This window comes from Elephantulus edwardii, unplaced genomic scaffold, assembly GCF_000299155.1.
Source record: "Elephantulus edwardii isolate Elephantulus edwardi_28Jun2011 unplaced genomic scaffold, EleEdw1.0 scaffold00341, whole genome shotgun sequence".
NCBI classification, from domain to species: domain Eukaryota; kingdom Metazoa; phylum Chordata; class Mammalia; order Macroscelidea; family Macroscelididae; genus Elephantulus; species Elephantulus edwardii.
This window is the reverse complement of record NW_006400091.1, coordinates 1,558,448-1,568,668: the sequence shown is the minus strand read 5'-3', so window position 1 is coordinate 1,568,668 and position 10,221 is coordinate 1,558,448. Positions and strand designations below refer to the sequence as shown.

The 10,221-nt window shown below is 42.3% G+C and overlaps 1 pseudogene; it reads left to right on the top strand.

Annotated features, from left to right (window-relative positions):
- Positions 1-212: 212 nt before the first annotated feature.
- On the top strand, positions 213-1,814 carry LOC102874708 (annotated as a pseudogene).
- The last annotated feature ends 8,407 nt before the right edge of the window (positions 1,815-10,221 follow it).

Below are 10,221 nucleotides of genomic sequence, written 5' to 3'. Positions count from 1 at the left end.
ACACCTGTGCCACCTGCCTGGAGGTCTCTTTCTTCCTGCCCCCTCCATCCCCCCTTTGTCTTCCGCTGGCCCGTGGGAGGGCCTCCCTCACCCCTATTGTTCCACCACCTGGCCCTTCCCCTTCCCAACAGCTCCCTTTTTCCCCTCTCAGCCAGCCTTGCGTGTGCAGTTTTGTCTTTAATCCCCACCTGTGACCAAAGACTTGACCACTCAAAGTCCTGCTCCCCAGAGTACAGCTCGACATGGACACTGGTGTGATTGAAGGAAGATTCAATGTCACTCTCACCACCTGGCTATTTATGCGTGGAAAGGAAGTTGTCAGTGAAAGAAAAGAGAATTCCCTTAAGAGGATGGTAAAGAGAGTGGTGCATGTAGCAACCTTTCAGAAGGGAATTGTCCTGAGAGAATTCTCACTTTGGCTGTACCAACTAATGCCATCTTTAAAGCCTTTGTTATGATCATTGACGGACAGGAAGAGGATATCAGCAGCTCTATGGCCAATTGCACAGCTGCCAGTAGACTGCCAGTTATCCTGAGGCTGGTGGTTCCTGCTAGTTAGTGTGGCTCTTTCATTGGAATAGGTGGTGGCAAGATCAAGGAAATAGGAGAATACAGGGGCTCAGGTCCAGGTGGCAGGGATATGCTCCCCAACTCAGCTGAGCAGGCCATAACTATTGCTGGCATTCCACAGCCATCACTGAGTGTGTCAAACAGATCTGCATGGTCATGTTGGAGCCTCTCCCAGTCGTCCCCCCTTCCCCAAGGGCATGACCATCCCGCACGGGCGCAAGCCATCCAGTTCTCTGGTCATCTTTGTAGGTGGTCAGGACAGGTACAGCACAGGCAGCGACAGTGTGAGCTATCCCCTTACCATCCCGTCCATATGGCCTCAACCTGACCTGGAGGGACCACCTCTAGAGGCCTATACCATTCAAGGACAGTATGCCATTCCACAGACAGATTTGACCAAGGTGTATCAGTGGGCAATGCAATAGTCTCATTTTCCTATGACACATGGCAACACTGGCTTCAGTGGCTTGAATCCAACTCTCTAGAGGTGAAAGGTTATTGGGCAGGTTTGAATGTATCTGCTCAGACAACTTCTCATGAACTCACAATTTCAAATTCTTTTATTGGCTCCATAATCAGGCATTAAGGCACCAAAATCAATGAGATCCGTCAGATATCTGGAGCGCAGATAAAAATTACGAGCCTAGTGGACTCGACGGCACTTAACAACAATAACATCAACAGAGAGAGAAAGAGAGAGAGAGAGAGATCAGCTGGCCCAGTGAAGAGAAAACGATGTGACTAAGACAAAGGTGGGTGACTTTTAGTTTGGGGCCCTCCGGCCAGTCTTTCATTGTTTTTGTTCAGACATTCCTCTAGGTCGTATAGCCCTGGTGTACAAGTTGCCATCCCGCGGTCACTTGTGGTTGCTGTGAGGCGGAACACTGTGACACGGATGTGTCAAATGTGTTAATGGTTGGCTACCCAGTGCGGACTGAGAGTGGGGTGGAGCTCCTCGATTAAACAAGCGTGGAAGGAGGAGTGGCATCCACTTCCATAATAGCTTGCCTCCGGAAACCCTATGAACTTGGAGAGAGGATGAAAGGCACCCAAGCGTCGAGGACTCTCCTTTATAGGGTCGCTATGAGTCGCCTGCGACTCGACGGCACTTAACAACAATAACAGTGGAAGGATTTACTGATAGGAAGGTTACCATCACAGGTTCTACTGTCAGCATTAGCCTGGCTCAGTATCTAATCAATGTCAGGCTTTCCTCTGACACTAGTGGCATGGGGAGCAGCTAGAACAATGCAGAGTCATCCATAATCCCTTTCTGCTGTTCACCGTACCAGCCTTGATCCATTGTGTAGTTTCTTAACAGTCAGCAATCCCAGATTTTAAATAGTCTATAAATTTTCAGTTTCTACACTTTATCATCCACTCGTAATGTTTTAATTAAAATGTTTTAATTTCTTAAAAAAAGAAAATTACATATGGCCCAACTATTCCACTGCTTGGAATATACTCCAAGAAAATGAAAACTGAAGCACAAATCGAGACTTGTACACCAATGTTCATAGCATTATTCACCATTGCAAATACAAGGAAATAGCCCAGGTGTCCAACCAAAATCGAATGGATTGAGAAACTATGGTACAGTCACACAATGGCATACTACGCAGAGAGGGAGTGGAGAACATTATTCTGAGTGAACTAACACAATCCCACAAGGACAAATACTACATAAAACCATAGTTGTAGAATGAACATGAGGATCTAAAGGGGCGGGGGGGTAGAAGCAGAGGGGTAAGAAGGAGCAAGAAGAGGAGGTATTAATCATGTGGTTGCACAATTTGATGGGGGGATAAACTATTATAATAAAAGAAAACATTTTATTTGCAACTTTTCCCTCAAATTACAAATAAAAACTAAATAGTAAAAAAAATAAAAGGATAATAAAATTATTTTTCAATAAAAGGCCAATCAAGAATAAAATGGTAGCAGAATGGAAAAGAAAACATGACCTATAAACAAGCCATCTACAGGAGACCTGCCTTAAGGAATTTCCTCAATATAGTGGAAAATACTCAAAATTAAGAGTTAACATCATTCTCAAAGAAGAGAGACCAAAGGCATTCCCCTTGTGAATAGGAACAAGATAAAGATGCCCACTATCACCTAGCTAAGGCAATTAGGCAAGAGAAGAAAATAAGAGACATTCAAATTGGCAAAGAGGTGGTAAAACTATAGCTGTAAGCAGACATTATTATAGTTTACATACAAAACCCTTAAGACTCAGCAAAGAATCTGTTAGACCTAGTAGAAAATTCAGTACAGTGGCAAAATACAAGATCAAATTTAATTGATCTTGTATCAATACAAGATGAGGATGGAGTCCCACTGGAAAGGGGGGGTCCCATTGTGAGGGGAAAGGTGTACTGTCTCAGTAAGTGGGTGTTGCTGGATTCTTACACCATGTCCATCATTTGTACTTTCTTCCCTAGCTGTTTGAATGACTCCATATGAACATATGTCTTCTTCTGCTTTCTTAACTTTTGGGTAGTCACTTGGTCTGCAATATTCTCTGCCTTTTTTTTTTTGAGAAGTTTTCATTTCCTTATTCACAGTGTTTGAAGCTGCCTGCTGCTTTCTTGACATTGTATGAAGTTTTTCTTAATAAGTGTTAGGTTGTTTCTATAGTGTCTCTGTAAGTTGTAGGTAGTTCTAATCTTTATATTATTGATTAGTTGCCAGCTTAAAATGTTTAATCTGCCATGTAAGCCACTTATTCTACTGAAAGTCCTTTCTGGGCAAATTTTCTTTTCTTATAATCGTTCATGTTCTCTTTGGTCTGCTCTGCAGGAATCTCACCTTTTTATCGTCCCCACTCCCAAACTCTATTGTTTTCCTTCATTTATGGAATGGCTGAGTAGTGTGAGACCAGATGCTCCACTCAAGAAGTTTCTATCCAGAGGGATTTTAATGAACTCTCTTTCTCCCAGCTCAATGTTTCAGCTGAGAAAGCCTGTCCTCTGCTAGTAGGTCTCTGTCCCAAACTCTCTTGTCCTTTTTGGCACCTAGGATGGCCCTACAGGGACAGAGGCAAGGATTCCCAAATAGAGCAACCTTCAGGGACATTCTTATTCCCTCTTTACCTACGTATCTGAAAGTGTTGATTCTGAGGAAGACTCTCTCACCTGATGACACCTTCTCTCCTGAAATCTAATGTCTTTCTTTGTCTCTGGAGTGGCACAAAATCAGGGGCACCATCTAAAGAAATTTAATGCAGCAGAGTCTCCTTCTGGCAGAAAGCTGAGACAGTCTGCCTCTTTGCAGCTCTCTGTCCCAAACTTTCCTGTCCTGTTTGGCAACTAAGATGGCGTGCAGCATTGGAGGCAAGGATCCTCAAAATTTCATATATTGTGTTTCATAAAATTAATCACCATTGATTCATGCTTATTATTAACCCACCTTTTCAGGTCCTCACTGGATTGTTCCTAATTCCTTCACCCTCTTGGGTATGAGTAAACAAAGGCTATAGTGATGAAGGTCTACAAAGAAATAGGAGATGGAGTTCAAGCAGCAGATAAATCAGCAAATGCCAAAACTGACCCACCCAGAAAGAACCAATGAAGTTCTGCCAGAAGCCCATCTCTGATGAGTTAAGAAGGGATCAAGGCTATGAAACTAGGAAACAAAGCAAAGGGTCTGTTCTCCCTTCTCTTTGCTGAAGACAGACCCACTCCTCTACTCTTAAAGGTGTTTCTTTCTTTCTTATTTGATAACATTTACTGTGTGTATTTTTCTTACTAAATAAATTTTACTCTATAACCATTCATCTTAAGTCTATCCCACTCAAATTTCAAAACCATCTCAGGAACAGATTTGAGGCCTTGAGCACCAATGAGCATAGGCCAAATGAGCTCTGGGAGGATATCAAGAAAATCGTCCATGAAGAATGAAAAAGATCATTACAAAGGCTGAAAAAGAAGAAAAGACCAAGATGGATGTCAGATGAGACTCTGAATATTGCATTAGAGCACCAAGAAGCCAAAGCTAAAGAAGAAACCAAGAAATCAAAGACCTAAACAGAAAATTTCAGGAGGAAGCCCAGAATGACAAAACAAGATACTATAATGAAATGTGCAGAGAGCTGGAGTCAGAAAATCAAAAGGGCCGAACTTGCTCAGCATTTCTTAAGCTGCAGGAGCTGAAAAACAAATTCAAGCCACGGGTGGCAATACTTAAGGATATTTTTGGTAGATTGTTAAATGATCCAGGAAGTATCAAGAGAAGATGGAAGGAATACACAGAGTCACTGTATCAGAAGGAATTAGCTGACACAGAAGAATTTCATGAAATGACATATGAGCAAGAGTCTATGGTGTTGAAGGAGGAAGTTCATATTGCTCTGAAGGAATTGGCAAAAAACAAGGCTCCAGGAGTTGATGGCATACCAATTGACATATTTCAACAGACAGACACTGCCCTGGATGTGCTCACTAAATTGTGCCAAGAAATCTGGAGAACAGCCAGCTGGCCAACTGACTGGAAAAGATCGGTATTTGTTCCCATTCCAAAGAAAGGTGATCCAACAGAGTACGGAAATTATTGAACAATATCATTAATATCATGTGCAAGCAAGATTCTGCTGAAAATTATCCAAAAATGTTTGGAACAATATGTCAGCAGAAAATTGCCAGATGGGCAGGCTGGATTTAGAAGAGGACATGGTACTAGGGATAGTATAGCTAAAGCAAAGAATGCCAGAAGAATGTCTATCTGTGCTCCATTGCCTATTCAAAGACTTTTGACTGTGTGGATCACAACAAGCTGTGGCTGACTCTGAGAAGAATGGGAATCCCAGAACATTTGATTTGATTGTGCTAATGCAAAATCTATACTTGGACCAAGAGGCAGTTGTCAGAACAGAGCAAGGAGAAACTACATGGTTCAAAATTAAGAAAGGGGTCCATCAGTGATGTATTCTGTCTCCATACCTTTTCAATCTGTATGCAGAACAGATCATCTGAGACACTGGGTTGTACAAGGAGAAATGTGGCATCAGGATTGGTCGAAGAGTCATGCGTTATGCAGATGACACAACCCTGCTTGCTGAAACTGAGGAGGACCTGAAGCACTTGCTGCAGAAGGTCAAAGACTGCAGTTTTCAATATGGATTGAAGCTCAACATCAAGAAAACAAAGATTCTCACCACTGGGCCAATTGGCAGTAGTATCAGTATGGATAGTGAAGAGATTGACATAGTCAACAGTTTTAGCTTACTTAGCTCCACAGTCAACACTCTTGGTAGCAGCAGCCAGGAAATCAAGAGAAGAATTGCACTGGGAAAGTCAGCTTTGAGGGACCTCTCAAGAGTACTGAAGAGCAATGATGTCAGGCTGGAGACTAAGGTGCGCCTGATCCGGGCTATAGTCTTTGCAGTTACATGCTATGCATCAGATAGTTGGACAGTGAATAGGGTTGATATAGAATTGATACCTTTGAGCTATGGTGCTGGAGAAGAGTGTTGAATATACCATGGACTGCTAGGAGAACAAACAGGTTTGTCCTGGAGAAGGTAAAACTGGAATGCTCCTTGGAGTCAAGGATTCTGAAGTTTTTTCTGACATACTTTGGGCATGTTGCAAGGAGGGACTGGTCCTTGGAGAGGGACATCATGTTTGGCAGAGTGGAGGGGCGGTGAAGGAGAGGAAGACCTTCAATGGGATGGATCAATTCTGTGACTGGAGCGGTGGGAATAAGTGCATTTGAGATGGCTAGGTTGGCACAGGATCAACAGCGTTTAGAGCTCTTGTACATAGGTCTCTATGAGTCACAAATGACTTGATGGCACATAACAACAACAACCATTCATCTGCCTGTATTGCATGTTTTTTCTTCATCCTTGCTCCATTCACTTTCAGGATGCACTCTATATATTTCCTGCTTAGCTAATGAACCAGGCCTGGGAAAAATTCTGGTTCTCTAACATTTAAGCCTGAAAATTCCTGGGTCCTAGGATTACTCCTGATACACTAATGTTAGAACCAGGGAATTGTCCCTACTAAAACATTACATGTTGGGGGTTGTTTATATAAGAGTATAAATTAGTTACCTGCTTTCCCTTATCCTTAGCACAATCTTCTTATGGCCCATAGCCAAGAAACTGGGCCTTCTTCCAGCCATGTGAATCATAACAAATTATAGCTAACAGTGAGAAGAATGGTAATTCCAGAACAATTGATTGTGCTGTGAAAATATCTATGCCTACACCAAGAGGCTGTTGTGTGAACACATCAAGGCAACACTGCAAGATTTAAAATCAGAAATGGTGTGTATCAGGGTTGTATCCTTCCTCCATATCTATTTCATCTGTATACTGAGCAAATTATTTGCGAAGCTGGACTCTATGAAAAAAAATATGGCATCAGAACTGGAGGAAGATTCATCAATAACCTTGGTTATTCAGATAACACAACTTTCCTAGCTGAAAATAAAGAGGACTTGAAACACTTGTTGCATAAGGTTAAACACTGCATCCTCCAATATGGGCTGCATTTCAATATCAAGAAAAGAAAAATCTTCACCACTGGACTGATCCATAGGCAACTTCACGATGAGCAGAGACTGTTGATGACTCTCTGGACCCACAGTCAATATATTTGGTATCAATCAGGAGACATATTACACTGGAAAAGTCTGTAGTCTTAGACGTCTTCAAAATAATGAGGAGCAATTATGTCAGCTTGAAGACTAAGGTGCACCTAATTCAAGCCATGCATGGTCTTGGTCAGTCACTCTAAGAACTGTATAATGAATAAGGATGCAGAAGAAGAATTGATACCTTTGAATTGTGGCATTGGAGAAGAGTGCTGAAGATCCATGGGCTATCAAAAGAACAAGCATATATGTTTTGGAGAAAGTGCAACCAGAGAGTTCCTTGGAGACAAAGATAATGAAACTTTGTTTCACATACCTTGGGCATGTTGCTAGGAGAGGTTATTACTTGGAGAGGGATATTATGCTTGGGAAGATGGAGGGGAGACAAAAGAGAGGAAGACTTTCAACCAGTTGAATTGACGTGGTGGCTACAGCAATGAGCTTGAGTGTGTCAGAGATTGGAGGATGGCACAGGATAGGCCAGTGCTCAGAAGAGTTATTCAAAGAGTTGCTGAGTCATATTCAACTCGACAGCGCCTAACAACAAACAGCTAGCTATGAAACAAACTATTGAGGACTATCAGCAAAGCCCTTGTGGCTATCTGGAGCACTGCACCTTTGTTTCTCATTCTATGGGGCATCCAGCAAGGGCAGAGCCCTGGTACAAAGGTGGCAAACTGACTATATAGGGCCTCTCCCTATATCTGATAACTGCACTTATGCCCTTAGCTGTGCAGACACAACTATTGTACTCTTGCAAACATATCCCTAAAAACATGTCACTTAGAGGTCAACAATCAGGGATCTTCAGGTCTTATATGCTGCATATGACACGTTCACAGATGTTGATAGTAACCAAGGAACTCATTTTATCAGATACATGGAGTGTGGACTGACTGAGTGGGGATTTTCTGGAATTTTCATCTTCCCTACAGCTCAACAGCAGCTCATCTCATTGAACACATGAATGGAGTACTAAAGCAAATCTTGACACATGGAGCCCACTACTTGAAACAATGGACTAGCAATGTCTTCCAATGTTCCGTGAGTATTGTCAGCAAATTCATCTAAGTGGTTTCCTGCTATTAATGCAGGGGCCTCAGAAAACAATGAGGATACAGGTTATTGCAGTGGAGGTCAAGATACTTCCCCAGCTTGGACAATCTAATAATACTCTGTCCTTGCCACAGGATCTTCCACTGAGAAAGACAGTTTGACCTCCTGTGGAGCCAGCAAATTAGCACCCAGTGACTTCACTTTTTTTGGCTCCTTGAGGATTAGGGCAAGAGAAGGGTTTGCAAACTAACCCAAGGCTTTTGTCAACACCTCCCAAGTTGTTCCTTATTTATAACCTCAGTAAGAATACCATACCTCAAGAGTCACTGATCTTAAGTATATGACCTATAAAGTTCCCTTAGCTCATCAGATACTACTGTTTGCATTTGGACTGATGAACATGACTTGTATTTATTTTCTGGTGCCTAAAACTGCCTTGCCTTTCACCCATAGCGTGGAGGGGAATGTTTTCACTAGTTGGGCTGCTATATTTGCTGGTGTGAGAAATGATCAGACTGTGGGGTGCATAGAGAGTTCTTTACATATTGTTCTGTAGGACTTCCATGGAAGACCACACCCACCAATTAAAGTACCTGAGTGTGCCTACAGAAATGGTGGGATCCCATATAATTAGCTTTCACTTTTATCCCTACTCCCCAAGTAGATTGTTCTGTACATCTTGCTACCTGGGAACACATCTGACAACAGACTCTCCAGATGGTGCAGGAGCAAGTAAATTCCTCTCCCTGCCAGCGATATGCAATATGGGATGGTCTGGGATTGTTTTCTGCAGTCTCTGTGCAGCTAGTGCAGGTTATAGCTACAACGTGGGGTGGTTATCCACGGAAGCTTGCAGCCTTGCCATAAAACATCAAAATTCCAATAATATCACAGGCTGAGGCCAAAGAGGTGCCTGTGTGGTTCCAGTCCTCCAGTCAATCCCACTGGCTGTCAGGATTGCATCCTCTCTCCATGCCTATTCAAACTGTATGCTGAGCAAGTCATTTGGGAATCTTGTGTTTACGAAGAAGAATGCGACATAATGATCAGAAGAAGACTCATCAACCACTCATGATATGTAGATGATGCAACTTTGCAGAAAGTGAAAAGGACTTGAAATATTTGCTGCAGAAGATCATCCTTCAACATAGGTTACCCCTCAACATTAAGAAAACAAAAATCCCCACAACTGGACCAATAGGCAACATCAAAATAGATGGGTAAAGGTTTGAAATTGTCAATTATTCTATCTTACTTGGATTCACAGTCAAGACCCTTGGCACCAGCAGTCAAGAAATTGAGAAAGTCTGCTGTCAAAGACCTCTCCAAAGTACCAAGGAGAAATCATGTTAGTTTAAAGAATAGGTTGCACCTGATCCAAGCCATGATCTTTTCCATCACTTTATATGCATCTGAGAGTCAGGTAACAATAAGAATGGCAGAAGAAGAATTAATATTTTTGAGTTGTGTTGGAGAAAAGCGTTGACTATCTCACAAACTGCCAAAAGTCCAAACAAATATGTCTTGGAGAAAGTGCACCTAGAGCGGCACCCAGAGTGCTCCTTAGAGGCAAAGATGACAAAGCTTTGTCTCTCATACCTTGGACATGTTTCTAAGAGAAGCTTTCCCTTGGAAAGGGACAAAATGCTTGGAAAAGTGGAGGGTCCATGAAAGAGAGGGAGATCTTTAACAAGATGAATTGACACAGTGATTACAGCAATGGGCTCAAGTGTGTCAGGGAAGATAAGGATAGCACAGGGAAGGACAGAGTTTAGATCTATTGTTCATAGGATCACTATCAGTCATTCTCCGACAACACACAACAATAACAACTACAGGAACTTTTCCTTTGCCTTGGAATTGGTGGTGGCCCTGGGGATCACATGGTTGACACTTAGTATCTTACAATTGGACTTACAGAAGCACTTTGGGACAGCCCTCTATATCTAGCACTATCTATAAGAAATTGTTGTTGTTGTTGTTGTTGTTGTT